Below are 18,008 nucleotides of genomic sequence, written 5' to 3' on the forward strand. Positions count from 1 at the left end.
CCAACAAAACTGTTTAAGACCTGTGGCCCACCCTTGGGCCGACTGTGCTGGAAATGACTAATCTTTCTTTAACTTCTGGATCTTTTCCTAAATGTTTCGAATCTGCAGTGATTAAACCATTACTTTAAAAACCTAATCTTGACCCTAGTGTATTGAAAAACTATCAGCCGATATCAAATCTATCATTTTGCTCTCAAATTCTGGAAAAAGCGGTGTCACGGCAGTTTGTAGACTATCTTACTGAGAATAATCTCTCTGAGCCACTGCAGTTTGCTTTTAGAAAATATCATTCCACAGAGACAGCTCTCACTAAAGTGGTGAATGATATTCTGCTTACAATGGATTCTGACACCATTACGGTTCTGTTGCTGTTAGATCTCAGTGCTGCGTTTGATACAGTGGATCATCATATTCTACTTGATAGGCTGGAAAATCGTTTTGGGATTACTGGGAGTGCCCTTGCATGGCTGACATCATACTTGACCAGTCGTTCTCACTGTGTTTTGTACAGTAACACTACTTCTAACCTTAGTGACATGAAATTTGGGGTTCCACAGGGGTCTGTCTTAGGCCCCCTGCTTCTCCCTTCATATTGCACCCCTTGGGCACATATTGCAGCGTTTTGGGATTACCTTTCACTGCTATGCAGATGATACTCAGTTATACATGCCGATAACTGCTGGTAATCTCGTTCACATAAAATCCTTAGAAGATTGCCTTGCAGCAGTGAGAAGTTGGATGTCTATAAACTTCTAACTTTTAAACTCTGATAAGACTGAAATGATGGTTCTTGGTCCAGTGAGACATCGGCATCAATTTGACCAGTTAACACTCAGCCTAGGCTCGTGTGTCCTACATCACACTGACAAAGTGAGGAACCTTGGGGTAATTTTTGATCCTTCATTGTCATTTGGCCTCCACATTAGAAATATTACTAGGACTGCTTTCTTCCACCTGCGAAATATAGCAAAGATTCGTCCCATCCTGTCTATGGCTGATGCTGAGACCCTGATTCATGCGTTTATCTCTTCTAGATTGGACTACTGCAATGTTCTATTTTATGGTTTACTGCAGTCCAACATTAGGGCTCTCCAATTGGTTCAAAATGCTGCAGCCAGTCTTTTGATATGAAGCAGAAAGTTCGACCACATTGCACCCATTTTGGCGTCTCTTCACTGGCTTCCTGTCGCTGTGAGATCAGAGTTTAAGGTTCTGCTACTAACCTATAAAATTATTCATGGACTGCCACCTCCCTACCTAGCTGACCTAATTAAACCTTACATACCAGCCCGGGCCTTACATTCTCAGGGTGCAGGACTACTTTGTGTCCCTAGGGTGAATAAGACGTCTGCAGGTCATAGAGTTTTCTCTTATCGTGTCCCTGTTCTGTGGAATGATCTCCCTGCATCAATAAAACAGTCAGATTCTGTGGATACTTTCAAGTCCAGACTTAAGATGCACTTATTTTCCCTTTTGTATGGCAGCATACTGGTACAGTTTTGTTTTACACTTTTTACTCTTTTATTCATTTTATTAGGAAACAGGATCTATTTTTTTCCCCTTCTTTATATACTACTATCATAGTATAATTACACAACTCTGAAAGAACATTTGGCTTCTGTGAGTGCAGAAACTGGAAATAGTGCAACATTTTTATTTTCATCTTCATTTTACATACAGTCCCAACTTTTTCTGAATTGTGGTTGTTTGTTGCATTTCTGAAATTGTTTCTCCTCAGTCACGTTTTGTGCTTAAACAATACATTAAGCCCATATTGAACACATAAATACCTTGGAAAGTAACAGCTGTTAAAGTTCAGAGTTCTCACCTGCTTTTGTGATCTGTGTATCTGAACATCACCACAGCTTCTCCATGTCAGGGTTTTTTTTTTTTGTTTTTTTTTGTGGCTCAGTTCATTCATACATTCTCATTTTTTAAATGTGTTTTTAAAGCTATTTGACCTTTTATTTCATCTCATGATCTCATAAATTCAGCATACGATGCGCACATGGTATGAACAGGACGGTAACGGCAGAATCACACCGGGAGAGAAAATTCAGAGAGAAGTAAAGCAGCTTCATGTTTTGGTTTTGTTTTTTTAACATGTTCACTTGGGTTAAAATCCTCTCTCTGCTCCGCGCTCGCTGATGGTTCTTAGACTGTAACGTGTCGCACCTGCATTCAGGAATCTCCGTCACGCACCCCCTCCCTTGCAGTCTGCAGCCTGTTTACTCCGCGCGCGCGCAGCGCACACACACACCTCCGCATTTAGACGGCTTTTGAAGAAGATGGTCACTGTTTTAATCGGCTGTCTTATCCAAACGGCAGGACGGATCGCTCCTCAGCCTCCATATTATTGTCCCGCCTTAAGACGAGAGCGAGGCTGCAGCACAATGACGTCAGATTCTGAGTCGTTTTATGCTTTGTGGATAAAATAAATAATTCACTGTAATCGCGAATATGAAAAATAATCGCGATTGACGAATACTGTAATAATTGTGACAGCCCTATTATACACACACACATCTTCAACTACTTAGTCCAATTAAGGGTCACATGGGCTGGAGCCTATCCCAGCAGTCAGTCACAGAGCACAAGGTGGGGCACACCTCGACAGGACACCAGTCTGTTGGAGGAAGGTTTTATGGACTTTGAATTTGAGGAATTGACTGACTGGGCTTGAGACAGTCACAGACCCGAACGGTCCCTCTAAAAATCAGTTCCCCCAATGACCGCGGTTCACGGATTATCCCCTGGTTTCTGCTTCAAACTGCCTCCAGTCATCATCTGTCTCAGCCATAGATATCTGAAGCTTTTATACAACAATCATTTCCACATAAATTCAGCATTATTTCATCATAAAAGGTGGCGGAAGCGATCAGAGCACCACGGCTAAACGAGCTGCTACTTAATGCGTTCACTGCGCATCGGTCATTTCAAAGTGCACGGAATTTCAGCAAGTTTCTGCTTAAAATGGCCTAGTTTCTGCTTCAACTGACTTTAGAATGATTTAAGAGGTTTTACCTTATCATCTGATGGTTAATACTCTCATTAATCCATTTGATTGCTTGGGGTGAAGCGACATCGTCTCATATGTGCTGCTGTGGTCCGAAATGGTGCACACGCTGATGCCAAAAGGTGGACCGATTTTTAGGGGCAGACCGTCAGTCTGTGACACTGGATCAAGTCTAACATCCAAAGACTTTACTGGCTTCCTGGACATTAGAAGTGTATCTGCAAGTGGTGAAGGTGTTTAACTTGTCGAGAGATTCACTCATCCCAGCAGTGACATACATATCTCTGGGTCCTCAGCCTTTGACAGTGACAGACGCATGGGCAGTCATGAGGTTACTGGACAGAGGTATTTGATTATGGTGAAATGAAAGTCTTTAGGGTCCTGGTGCTGCCTGTAAGGCTGTATGGTTGTGAGACTTGCACACTAACCAGTGACCCAACATGATGACTGGATGTCCCTGGTACCAGGTCTCTTTGGGTACTTTGTACCCATTTTGGACAAAGTGGAACGGTGGCACGGTGGAATTCCTAACAGGACTGAAAACTTTCAGCACACGTTTAAATCCAAGTCGGGTCAAACTTAAAGCGAGTGATCATCATGGCGTCACTATTTTGATCTTTTCCTTATGTCAGCTCCAGTTAAAATACAATTAGCAGTCACGCTCCCGTCAAGCAAATGAATAAATATCAAACAACAAAGAATGATGAAATGACAAAGAATTGTGTTGTAAAAACGCAAAGGAACAAACGTTCATGTCTGTGTGTGTGTTTGCAGTGCGCTGCACGCATGCCACAGCACAGGCTTATTAGCCCGGGTTCTCACGCAAAGTTACAGTGTAGTGTAAATCTGTCCCAAGATGCCTTATTTCAGGAAGAAAACCTTGGAACCGTCAGACTAAGATCAAGTTAGAAGAAACAAAAAAAAATTTTGTTGTGAAGAAATACAGTAATGTGTTCTTTACTGGAAGACCACACACCTTAGAATGAAGATAGACTTTTTTTTCTTTATCTGGAAGAAACCTTATTTAGACTTATTTGGAATTACAAGGACAGTTCTTTTAACAAGAAGAAGAAAATATAATGGTAAATTTATTTTGTGAATGTACTAAAAAGGAGTTTAAATTACGTTGTCTGTTCACTTAATAATAATAATAATAATAATACATTTTATTTGTATAGTGCTTTTCTAGAAACTCAAAGACACTTCACCACTTCACATATGATTGTCTTTTCAGTGGCTTCAAGCAGCAGTTTGCACTTGTAACAAAAACATTAATTAGCTCTTAGCTTCTGATGGCTAAAGGCGTGTTTTTGTTGTAAATATACAAATGATTCATCAGGTTTTCAAAACACTTCATTGTGCGGTTCATCTCACATATCATCAGTTACTGTAATATGTAGGACTGCTTTTTTGCATTTACGCAATATCTCTAAAATCAGAAAGGTCTCGTCTCAGAGTGATGCTGAAAAACTAATTCATGCATTTATTTCCTCTAGGCTGGACTATTGTAATTCATTATTATCAGGTTGTCCCAAAAGTTCCCTAAAAGCCTTCAGTTAATTCAAAATGCTGCAGCTAGAGTACTGACGGGGACTAGAAGGAGAGAGCATATCTCACCCATATTGGCCTCTCTTCATTGGCTTCCTGTTAACTCTAGAATAGAATTTAAAATTCTTCTTCTTACTTATAAGGTTTTGAATAATCAGGTCCCATCTTATCTTCGGGACCTCGTAGTACCATATCACCTCAATAGAGCGCTTCGCTCTCAGACTGCAGGCTTACTTGTAGTTCCTAGGGTTTGTAAGAGTAGAATGGGAGGCAGAGCCTTCAGCTTTCAGGCTCCTCTCCTGTGGAACCAGCTCCCAATTCAGATCAGGGAGACAGACACCCCTCTCTACTTTAAGATTAGGCTTAAAACTTTCCTTTTTGCTAAAGCTTATAGTTAGGGCTGGATCAGGTGACCCTGACCATCCCTTAGTTATGCTGCTATAGACTTAGACTGCTGGGGGCTTCCCATGATGCACTGAGTGTTTCTTTCTCTTTTTGCTCTGTATGCACCACTCTGCATTTAATCATTAGTGATTGATCTCTGCTCCCCTCCACAGCATGTCTTTTTCCTGGTTCTCTCCCTCAGCCCCAACTAGTCCCAGCAGAAGACTGCCCCTCCCTGAGCCTGGTTCTGCTGGAGGTTTCTTCCTGTTAAAAGGGAGTTTTTCCTTCCCACTGTAGCCAAGTGCTTGCTCACAGGGGGTCGTTTTGACCGTTGGGGTTTTACATAATTATTGTATGGCCTTCCCTTACAATATAAGGTGCCTTGGGGCAACTGTTTGTTGTGATTTGGCGCTATATATAAAAAAAAAATTGATTGATTGACTGACTCGCATTTTGTGTCCTTATCGTTAGCTGTGCTCCTTAACACCACGTGTGCTTTATAAATTTATAACACTAAAGGATTATTAACAGAGTGCGAGATCTGTTTGGGAAAATGTCAGATCGAGGTGTAAATACGGACCGAGTATTAGCAGGGTCCGTGCAAAAAACACAGAGGTCTGATAATCCAATCCAAACCAAGTAAGTCAGGTTAATAATGTTCTATATATATATATATATATATAATATACATATTATATATATATATATATATGTTTTAGGCTCGTAGTTACACCCATTTGCTTTCAATCTGTGTGCTTTTTTCTGATGCTGTTTAGATATTTATGGAGTATGTTCATGTCCGGCTTGGTTTTTCTCATTGTGTTTGTAGCTTTCTGGTTCATAACAAATGGGATAATGTTCGGACCAATTGTCATGGTAACCGGTGGATATGGGAAAATCAGCCAATCAGAGCGCACGTAGCGTCTCAGCCATCTAATAAGTGATTTAATCCATTTTGCTTCTTCTTTCATGAAGTGATGAATGTTGTAACTATACACATTTTTGTTTTGTTTTCTTCTCTTAAAGAGGCATTTTTGGACCAATGCGTCTTGTACTGTGGTGTGACTTACACTCCAGAAAATGCGATACTATCATCCAGGACTGACCAGCCCATCATGAATTCTGAAATTCTGAGAGAAACACTGTAACTTTTTCAAACCACGTGTTTCTCTAAAACCTCTTTTTTGTGATCGATGAGGACAATTGTAATTTTGACTGCAGAGACGTGGCACTGACACCAGCTCAAGGTGGCTGAGCTCTGTGTGACTCACCCTGGTTTCTGATGCCATCCTAGAGAAGTGGGGACCTTTGGCCTATGCCGCTGTTCAACCCCTGGCCAGTGCTGCCAGCCCCGGCCCTCTGGGCTCCTTAACTGGGGGCATGGCGCTGGTGTCTGGCAGCGGGACCACTCTGTAGCACCTCGGGTTTGGTACTGAGAGAAGACAAAACAGTGTTCAGAAACTATCTGGTTTCACGCTGACACGAAGCACTACCTTTCCAAACCCATCAGTAAGCAGAGTGGCACAGTGACGAAAATACTTGATTATAAAGACCCACATCAGGTTAATGAGAAAGACAGCAAGGCTTTATTCTAGTGGGGAGCTGGGTTTTTCTAAATGGTGACTCCTAGCAGACCCTAGCATCTTATTCCTTTTTTTTTTTAGTAGCAATACTAACATTTAGCACAATGACCAAGAGAGAAGGAGGAGGCGCAACTTTTCTGAGAAGATGTTATCAAACTAGCATGTAATGGTGCACTGCAAATCATTCAGCAGAATGCCTTCTGTATCCCAAGAAGTTGTTTATACGTGTAAATGTCAAAATGGTATTTAAAACAGCATGGGCAGCATGGTGGATTAGTGGTTAGCCTGTTGCCTCACAGCGAGAAGGTGTGGGTTCAATCCCGTGGCCCTTTCTGTGTGAGTTTGCATGTTCTCCCGTGTTTGCGTGGGTTTCCTCTGGGTGCTCCGGTTTCCTCCCACATCCAAAGACATGCGGGTTAGGTGGATTGGAATCTTTAAAATTGTCCGTAGGGGTGTGTGTGTGTGTCTGTTTGTGACCCTGCAACAGACTAGCGTCCTGTCCTGGGTGTACCCCACCTCGTGCTCTATGACTGCTGGGATAGGCTCCAGCCCCCCCGCGACCCTTAATTGGACTAAGCGGTAGAAAATGGATGGTATTTAAAACAACAACAACAACAAAGTACGCAGTTTTTAAGCAAGTCTGTGCAACACTGTGCTATACTATGCAAATCTATACAACACTGCACAACTGTACACATCCAAAAACTGAGGGCATGCATCCAAAGTGAATAAGCTGGAGGAGAACAGGCGCAGCACGCGTGTGTGCTTTACAACAGATGATATGAACAGGCGCGCAAGTGTGCAGCGGTGAAATGATCCATGCAGCCCGCAGCACCTGTGATGCTTAAATAGGTGATCGAACTAGCGCCGTGTGGTGATGAAAATAATTCCTCAGCTGCATGTGTGTCCACAAACTGGTCTGAACAAGCCATTCAGTAATCCAGCAATCAGAAACATGGTTATATTCTTTCAATTCATGAATTGGATTCTTTCGAAATCAGAGCGCGCTCACTCTCTCTCTCGCTCTCATTTCCATAATCCCCCCCCCCCCCCCCCCCCCCAAAAAAAACTAAAATTAGGCAGGAGTGGACTGTCACAGGCAGAAACAATAGCGGCGAGGACTACATACATGGCAGTAAGCATACAGTATGCAACTGTAAGCAAGACTAGGAACACAAACGTATGCCATCACACACCAGCCCACATATAGACACTACACCAAATCTGCACAATTTTCCAGCGTACTCCATACGCATCACAATGCAACTGTATGCAAGCTCAGTGTGAAAGGGGCTTAAGTAGGGCTGTGCAATTAACACCGAATTTCGATCGTGATATCGATATTTGTATGAACTGATCTCCAACTCGTATAATCGAGTGAAACGATTTAAGGGCCTTTCATCAGGCCAATCCGTCAACATGTCCCAAGACGCATGACATCAGACGCGTTGCTTCGGAAGCGGCAAAGGGGGCGGGATTGCTATGTCACAGTCTGGCTGTTTCACAATCTGAAAAAGTTCAGCGATTGCCTTCTTGAATTTGCGTCGCCTGAACCACAAAAAAGCTTTAAAAAATAGCAGTAGAACAATTCTCCCATCACCCTGCTGCTCCCATCACCCTGCTGCTTTTTTTCAGCTACTTTCGGAGTGACGCCAACCGAGGGAGGACTGATGACTTGGTGGGATATCGATCAAATTGCAACAGCGAGCCAATGCACGGAGAAGCCGGCCTTCAGGCATCATTCCTGGGCAGACTGAGGCAGGCAGCCGAGGTGATGGAGCAAACCCACTCAGTCCGAAATCTCCCACTTTTTGGATATATGAAGTCCCAGTTTGACCAACGGAGTTAGTTCTGCAGCTTTTATCGAGGTGAGGATAATGTAAAATAAAACGAGACCTTTACTGAACTTCTGTGATGGTTTAATGATCGGCTAACATTAGCTTAGCCTTTTAGCACAGTTGATGTGAAGTGAACGTTTAATTTCTAAATGGTTCAGTCTTTTTTATTTTTACCAAATAAAGCTACAGCTTTTTGCAGACACCACAAAAGCTCAACTTTAAATAACTTATTTTTTTGGGTGTTTTTTTTTTTTTTTCCATCGTTTTTGCACGTTTTTTTTTTTTCCCTTTTTTATATATAAACTGTTTAGTGTTTCTTTATATTTAAAGAAATATTTTTATTTGTCCTAATCAGGAACATTTGCTGTGCAGACAACCCAAACTTCCATTGATGAGCTGAACACCACGTCCAGTTGAAAGACATCTCTGCTCTTCAAAATAGGACAAAAGTGTCTTCAGCAACATCACCAGAGTTCAAAGCTGCAGAAGAGACCTTCATCTGGTCCAGAGAATTCAGCATAACATCACCTGCTTCTAAATAAAAGGCTCTTTCAACAGCAACTATTTAAATATTTTTAAAAAAGCTGTTTCATTTTATATTTTAACAATAAATGAACGGATAAATTTCTCCAAAAGGAGATAAGGAGACGTGGTCAAGGGAATGATGACAAAAACACAAACTAATGAACACAAATTGAAACAAAAACAATGCAGCCGCACTATGTCCTAGTAGCACAAGTCAGGGAGATGCCCAAAGACACTGACCAACTGGTCAGTGACAACAGGGGAGAGGAAAACAGAAAAATAATATATAATATGATATTTTTAATATTTATTTTATTCATTTTTTGTTTTATACAATTAAGGTACAGTACATTTTCAATTTGGAGGTTTTGTGCACAGTCTATAACAATTTATTTATTTTTTTTTTTTAGAGTGAGAGAAATGCTGAATAAAGGCATTGTGTAACTAAAAAAAAATAATCGTTGAATAATCGTGATTTCAGTATTTACCTAAATAATCGTGACACTGATTTTTTCCATAATCGAGCAGCCCTAGGCTTAAGGGACTATATAACCCATTGAGAAAACTTCCATTACGACTTTTACACTTAAGTTTATATTGCGATATATACCGTTACCATGAAGGGATTCAATTTATACCACAATATGAATTTTAGGTCATATCACCCAGCCCTAACAGCAGGACATTTAAGTGTTCTGGTCATTTTGCAGTGAAAGCAGTGTAGCTGAAAATGTACCAAAGCGCATGTGTCAAGTTAAAAAAACAAAACAAAAAAAAAAAACACTGTGGGTGGAAGTAACGTGGAGTCAGATGTATTTATTGGTGGGAATCTGTCACGAAGAAGATGGGGGGAAGATGCAGTGTTCAGAGACAGTTTGGATCGTATATACACTTTTGCGTACTGAGATTAAGGGGACTAGAGGAGGGAATATTTTGCACGGGTACCAGCCAACAACCTGTCTGGTATACAGTGCTCTCACTGGTATTACTTACGCTTATGTGTATTTGATAAGATTATGAATGGAATATGGTAGCTTGGTGTATGGATCTGCATGCAGGACAATTTTGTCTTGGTTGGATCTAGTTCAAGCCAAGGTTCTCATTGATATATACAGGAGTGGTGCGTTCATCTCCAATGTGTGCTCTGCAGGTTAAAACAGGAGAAATGTAGCTTAGCGTGCGTTGAAAACAACTTCAGGCTAATTACTGGATAAACCTGATGGGTCAGAGAGACAATCACGCATTTAAAGTAGTGATTCAGCCAAGCTGGGAGAGAGAAGTGGCAAAATTGTCAAGCTTTAGACTGCATGGCAAAGTCTTCTGTCCAGGGGTTTTGTGGCTTCCTGTTCCTTTGTGGCAATTGGAGATACCCAAGGTTGTCCTTGCACTACTTGAACTTAAGGCAGAGAATAATAATGGCGTCCCGATCAATGTATTTCATGAGCACATATCAGAGAGGTACCAAGAACATGTGTTACTTTTTACTGACGGGTCAAAGGATCCAGAATCAGGTGCTACGATAGAATATTGAGTAATGCAAGAGAACATCAGAGTTCCTGGATGCATTCACAGTGGAGTGAGTGGCTGTTCTAACGGAAGTCCAATGGACACTAGAGATTTTTGCTTTTGCTTCTTTCTGTCCCTTTTCATTCATGATATTTGTGTTAAATGAATGTATGTATGTATGCTGCATTCTTTAACGAATGAAATAAAAATAATAAATGACATGAAAAATGAAAAAGATTTATAATCATCAAGTGTTGGTGTGCAGTGACTGTGTCAGCTATCAACAGTTTTGGGGCAGGTTCATCCAGGAGTCGGCAAGACCTCATTTATGGCATTCTTTTGGCGATTAGGGATGTGGCAAGGAAGGGGGTGGAGATAACGTTGACATGGGTTCCAGCGCATATAAATATCCCAACAAACGAGAAGGTGGATAGGTTGGCCATTAAAAAGCTGTGACAAATGAAAACATAGACATCAATATCAATCTTTCCAAAGCAAAGGGCAAGTGTATTGTCAGGCGGGAAATTAATTTACAATGACAAAAATGCTGGGAGCAGGAGACTGAAGGTAAACAGTTGTTTTCAATAGCTAGCAGAATGACAGATTCAGTAAATAGTTGTAGAAGAAAATAGTGGAAAAGACTGAGAATTGCTAGAGAATTGCGAAAGCGCACATCGAAGGGAACCCACGTAAGTTTTGTTTTTGCATGTAAATAAGACAGCAATAAATGCCTTTTCAATTTTAAAAAGTTAAAATTTGCATGTGCATGCTGTAAACACAGCATGCACATGCAAATTTTAACTTTTTAAAATTGAAAAGACACTTACAGGGCTGTGAAATAAAAACTGCGAAATCCAGGGAAAATTTGCTGGGGGTCTGAGGGGCATAGGCTTGCAAGAGCCGGGGTCTTGGCCCCGTGGGATCCCAGAAACCAAATTAATTTTTTATCTAATGATACATTTTCAGCATCTCCTGAAACAAACAAACAAAATCTTAAAATTAGTGAATATTTAAATGACCCTGTATTAAACCTTTCATTTAAACAGTCAATGATGGTGATGAAATAACAGAATATTATGTGGAAGTAGGACCTTGAATGATTTTCCTTTTAATTGTAAGCCAAACTTAACTCAGAGCAATTAAACTACATGAAATTCATGAAGACTGAAAAGACTGTTACAGCATTTCAAAAACCACAGCTAAAGCTTGGAGAATATTTTGAAAATCAGGGAAAAATATCAATAACATGCATTATAGTAAAAAAAAAAAGCCACATGTTCTTGTATAAATTCCTGTAAATCCACTCAAAGCCACAGTGTCTTTTTCCCATGAAAAAAGTCTACATGAATAAAAACTAATTTACACTCATGTGTAAATTCATGTAAATCCATTAAACCCACAGTCTTTTTTGCCAAAAAAAGAAAGTCAAGATTAATGAAAAAAGTCACAATGTTTTCTAAAATCCTGTTTGAACAGCACAATGTTTATTTTCCAGAGAGAGAAAAATTCTTCCCATGTTTCCTGATATCACAGTTCACTTTTCCCATTTCATCTGTGTTGATGAAGCCAGCGACAATTCCACGGAGTCTTGTCCTTATCAGACTTTTTCAAACCGTCTTTCTCGCCATCTTCTCTCTGTCCGACGTCGGCCCGTGACAGAGACATGCTGCACAATTCTTCTTTTAAAAACTTTACAGCTCTAAAGGTTTGTGATGTCCACATACTATGTTTAGCTTAAGCGTCGCCGCAGCAACCAACCAGTCCTGCTTTACGACAACTATCGCAACAGCCAGGCTTTTTTCTCCTCGAAACTCTGTGGATCCAAGGACACTGATTTGCATCTGTAGCACACAGATCAGTGTCCGTGGACCGTCACAAACTTATAAAACTTGCACAATGTCGGAAAAAAGAACACTTTGCAATAGACATTTTAAAACCTCAGTGACGATTACAGAGTAAAACACTAACACCCCCTCTCCTCCCCATGATGAAATCCGCGGAATTTCGCGGATCTGCAAAGTTTTCACAGCCCTGCACTTATTGCTGTTGTATTTTCATGTAAAGACAAAACTTATGTGTTTCCTTTCTGTGGGGTAGTTTAACTCCGCGTCTGAATGTTTTGTCGAGTTGAGTGGTCAAGTTGTGCGCCCCAACAATGTTACACTGTAAATACAGCGTGCACATGCAAATTTTAAGTTTTTAGAGTTGAAAAGACAAGTATTGCTGTTGTATTTTCATTCCTCGGTCGCTTGGTCGGGGAGTTCAACGTGGTAAAGAGAGGCACCGTCAACTCGACAGGGAAGTGTGGATGGAGGGAGGTGTGAAAGTCTGGGTAGAGAGAACTGCACATGTGCAGTTGCGTGGGGGGCTGGTTTCTCGATAGGAATGACTGGCCCAGGGTCTGCATTCTCAGGGTGCAGGGCTACTTTGTGTCCCTAGGGTGAATAAAAAGTCTGCGGGCCACAAAGCTTTCTCTTATCGTGCACCTGTTTTGTGGAATGATCTTGATCTTCCTGCGTCAATAAAACAGTCAGACTCTGAAGATTTTCATGTCTAGACTTGAGACTCGTCTATGTTCCCTCTCTTATGGCTAGCACACTGGCATAGTACTATGCTACCTATCCTTTTTTATTTTATTAGCAAGAGAACAGGTCTCTGCCTCAACCTTATCTAAATTTGGGGTCTGTGAGTGAAGCTTAGGACTAGTGGCTGGAGTTTAGGACTAGCCTTAGTAATTTCTCTGTTTTCCTGCTGGTGAATTTTACCTTCGGTGTGTGTTTTTTTTTTTCCTTTCTGGCTGACTGATTCTGCTCTTTTTCTCTCAGTCTGAGGTACGAATGATGGCTGGAACCGAACTCAAGGGCCCGATGAACTGTGAGGTGGAAGACCTAAGGCGGGTGGTGCATGCTGCAATCTGCGTTTCACAGGCCCACTGATGATGTGAAGAATGCTGGATGGCCCCTGCCTGTGGTGCTGACACAAGTGTGGATTTTTTCCTGTGTGGACTATTTCTCATCCATATAAAATCCTTAAGCCTGGGTCCCACCGAATAATGAAGGATGGATAATGAGCCACGCAGCTTGTTTTCTTTGCTCCCAGAGGGTTTCTTCAACTATGGTGGGAGTTTCATGGCTCTGAGTGGCTCTCAGAGACATTATTTTCAGTTAACAAGGCTCCTCTCTGAGCGTGGTGTTAATTTCAAGAAGTTCAAAATTTAGCAACAACAGCATGGCGCAGTTAGTGTATGAGTTACTGCGACGACTTAAAGGCGTGTGCGTGGTGCTTACAAGTCTGCTAAAAGCCCGTTATCTGTGCGCCTGGCAGCTATGCAGGACCTGAGAGGCTGTTTTTGGAGCAGCTGCCCTCTTGCACACACAATTCCACCTGTATATAAAATAATTATTTTGTAATGTATTAATCATTTTCTGCCAAACCTTGGATGTTGAAAACACCTCTAATTGCTTCTGGAATCACAGAGGACTCTTTCCTATTCCATGTGGAATGTATTTTGAACAGCTTAAGGTAACTATTTTTAATGTTTTTATAGCTTGATAAAACAGTTCCTAGCTGTAAAGTATGTCTATGGTTGATTTAATATCTTGTTAATGGATCACATGAGCTCCGCTGTGTGTGCGCACTGACACTGACTCATCACGCTCCAAAGGAGCATTTAGGCAGAACACCAGCTCACAAAAGAGTGACTTTTCAGTCAATAATGGACAAACACAAAGTTAAAATGTGGATGACTGCGTGAAAGTGGATGTGTGTTTAAAGCCACGGAAGAAATAACTCCAGCAGAGCAGCTAAGAGCAGAGCTGTGCAGCCACACAGAAGGAGAGCGCGCAAAAGAGCGATTTTGAAGACATAACACAAAGTTAAAAGTTGTATCACCGTGACTTGTAAGCTGCAGAAGAAATAAAGAAATATATATATTTGAAAGTGATCCATAGGTGTATATAATTAAAGTGGCCACCTCATTCTGTATGCAGAATGGCACCGCGCACAAAAGAGCAATTTTGCAGAAATAAACGGACAAACATAAAGTTTATAGTGGGATCACGGTGTGTGTGTTTACAGCCGCACAGAAATAAAGCCATCAAGCTGCAGAGCCACTGAGGAGCACAGAGTCGGCTGTCCAGGAGCCCTTGGTTTCGGTTCTAGCTGGTCTGGTGCATTACAGGTGGACAGCACCCTGGCGCACAACAGCGGGACTGAACTGGAGCGTCTATTTCTGGACTGCATTTAAAAAATGTGACCTCTTTAAAATGCTGCTGTGAATTGAAAAACCCAGACTTTAAAGGGACCAGTGTGGGGGGGCTGGAGATTTGGACCAAACCCATCATGCCTAAACGTGCGCCAACATGGTGTTACCATGGCGCTATCACGGCACTACGTGACTTAGTGTGGCTGATGCGAGCCATTCGAGGCTCTAATGACAGGTCGGTCATGGCTCACTAGAGGCTGCTATGTGACACAGAGGCACATAGAGGCACCTTCATAGCGGATACGTGATAGATGAAAACGTGGGTCATTGTTCAAATAATCGCTGACACACCCATGTGCGGCTCCTTATTCATGGCTTATTATTCGGTGGGACCCAGGCTTTAAAAGATTGCCTTGCATTCAGTGAGAAGCTTCCTACTGTTAAACTCTGATAAGACTGAAATGATGGTTCTTGGTCGAGGACATCGGTATCAGTGTTACCAGCTAACGGTTAGCCTAGGCTTGTGTCTCATATATCACACTGACAAAGCGAGGAAACCTTGGGGTAATTTTTGATCCTACATTGTCCTTTGACCTCCACATTAGAGCATGGGTTAAAGCAATAAATCATCATCTGACTGAATTTTTTTCCTGCCAACAATTAATGCCAGCAATTCCCTAAAATGTGGCGTAGTGGGGGCACACACTCTTTTTTCCACAAAAAATACAACAAACACATTATACAGCATACAAATCAATTCTAAATAGCCTCTAAGGAGAGAGAGAGAGACAAAGCATAAAAGAAGGCAAAACTTGAACATAAGGTACATAAAAGGGTGGTGGGGGGCGGGATGTAGTCTTGATTCTGGGGGGGTCTTGGGGATGCCCCCAGAACATTTTTTTTTTTAAAAAGGCCAAGTCAAATTTTTTGTATTCTGGTGAATTTTAATGAGTATGAAGCCCACTGCAACAAATAAAAGTCACTTCAATCTGTGAAGTAAAAACACACTATTGATTACAGGGGGTCTGGGGGATCTCCCCCAGAAAATGTTTTAAAAGAGCAAGTCAAATTTTGTATATTCTGGTAAATTTTAAAACAAGCTAGGGCTGCAACTAACAATTATTTTAGTAATCGATTAACCTTTTTTGTTGTTGGTTTTTTTTTTTTTGTTGTTTTTTACTTACATCTGAGTTCTGCCATTATTTCTTTACGTGAGTTATTATTAAAAGGCCTTTATCACGCAACATCAACGTTGGAGCTTGTAATAAAGTTATGATGTTATATTCTCATCAAAAACATACCTGGAGTAATGTTTGTTTTTATTTTGCACATACATACATCACCGACACACCACAAAGAGATTTCCATCAGGTTTAACCTGATTATGAGGCATTTTTAGATGCCTACAGCAACTCTCTCAACCACTGACAACATATTACAGCAAGAGTTCATAAAAGTATTTTAAAGGCCTGTCTAAAGTGTAATATGTGATCTTTAATAGATCTTTTCATGAAAGAAGACACAAATGTGCAGTTTACTGCATTTTATTTTTTCTTGTGTAAAAAACACAGCTTAGATGTGGTTTGACCAAAACAAATTGTCATTAAAGTTAAATAAACAGGGATGAAGTGGAGGTTTAAGAGTCACTAGGTGTTCACAGGAAACAGTTATTTATTTCTATATTTATTATGTTCATTCTTAGCTGGTTTTACCTTTTCTGTTGTGTTTTGTTTTATCAGGTTCTTTTTGTCTGTTTCTCTAAAAATTGTATTGTAGGCAATATTAGTTATTATTACTTTTGTTGCTGTTGCTGCTATTATTATTATTATTATTAACAACATATAAATAAAATAAAAAAATATTACAATTCGGAATACATTTGACTCTTTTACGACAACAAACACTAAGCCATTAATTATTTAATATACAGAAAACAAATGCACACAAACTGTGCTGAGATGCAAACAGCTTAATGCTAACTTTAACATGGAAAATGCCATAGACATGCTAACGTGTTAGCATCTGTCCCGTTTTTAAGTTATAAAATACATCAACTGTTTTAGAAGACCATAACAGGTCGGTTTAATATAAAAAAGGTAAATATTACTCACAGACTCACATATGCTCTTTAGGGTTTTAGCGGGGGGGAAATTAAAGGTGATAGACAGAGGTTGAATGGGGCATTAATCCTTGTTCTGTGATGTGATATGTAGCCCCCAAAAAATTGGTTGGGTCTGTAATAGCTCAGAACCTTCCTAAAAGGCTCTCTGAAACAGCTATGTTACTATGCTGGGTTTAGAATGCCTCGTTTGCCTTTAATGGCGTTGTTTTGGAGCATATTTGGCAACCTCATTATGAAATGCAAGTAGGTGGCAATGATCGGTTGCTGCTGTTTGATTGGCTGCCCTTTCTCTCACTGAAAAGAAGCATTATTTATTTATTTTCATTGCTTTATATTTTCTGTGTTTCTATTCAGTTTTTTTGCCTCTTTCTCTAAAATTGTATATAATAATCATTAGATTATTAATATATAACAAAAATAAATTTAAGAAATATTACAATTTGAAAAACAAATTGCACCCGAACGTGATGACGGCTGCAATGCTAACTTTTAACATTGAAAATGCCATAGACATGCTAATGCTGTTAGCATCACTCCCGTTTTTAAGTTATAAATACATCTATCAACTGTTTCAGAAGAACATAACAGGTCGGTTTAACATAGAAAAGGTAAATAATACTCACAGATGTATGCTCTTTAGGGTTTTAGCAGGAGGAAAATTAAGCAAAAGAAAGAAAGAATAATCGAAGCATTGCTTCAATCTGCGAAGCACTGCTTCGATGGTTCAAGGTTCAAAGCAAGCCGCGCTGCAGAAAACGTGGTTACGGACCCGCTGCAGGGTCTGTAATCAATACAGAAATGATCATTTTCCTGACAAACACCCCCAAAACAACGGCCACTTGAAGGACGATAACATAATCGTTAAGCACAAAGCTTATGATGTTGGTGGATCAAGTATTTCTTAACGACACCCAAAAGGAACCGGTTCTCCAGACACATCCCTAGCTGCTAAGGGGGTTAGCTCATTCCCTTTAGAGGAACAAACCAGAGTAACAGTGCCATTCTAACAACAGGAATATGGTGCAACACAAATTTAAAACAAAAGAAAATGTGATACTCACAGAGCTGTATGATTGCTGGGGTTGATTTTTTGTCGGCAAGAGTCTGAACTGACCCTCTACTGAGTATAAATGCCGACTGAAGCCAGCTCGAAATGTGCAGGTTTGGGAAACAGTCCTCCGTGAAATGCGCAGAGCAAAGATAATAGTCGGTGGTTGTATGTACTGGGGATGCGGTTTAAAAATGAATAAAAGCCAGTGATCGCGTACAATTACTTTCCGTG

The 18,008-nt window shown here is 40.6% G+C and overlaps 1 protein-coding gene across 1 annotated transcript in view; it reads right to left on the bottom strand.

The window, feature by feature from the left end:
- The window catches only part of ubxn6 (UBX domain protein 6), a 70,272-nt gene extending 63,871 nt beyond the window's left edge, over positions 1-6,401 (bottom strand). Inside the window, exon 1 of the mRNA XM_034180759.1 lies at positions 6,220-6,401. The gene's annotated coding sequence lies outside the window, so the exon portion shown is untranslated. The remainder of the gene's footprint in view (positions 1-6,219) is intronic.
- Positions 6,402-18,008: the final 11,607 nt, after the last annotated feature.

Source organism: Thalassophryne amazonica, chromosome 10 (assembly GCF_902500255.1).
Source record: "Thalassophryne amazonica chromosome 10, fThaAma1.1, whole genome shotgun sequence".
Classification (NCBI taxonomy): Eukaryota; Metazoa; Chordata; class Actinopteri; order Batrachoidiformes; family Batrachoididae; genus Thalassophryne; species Thalassophryne amazonica.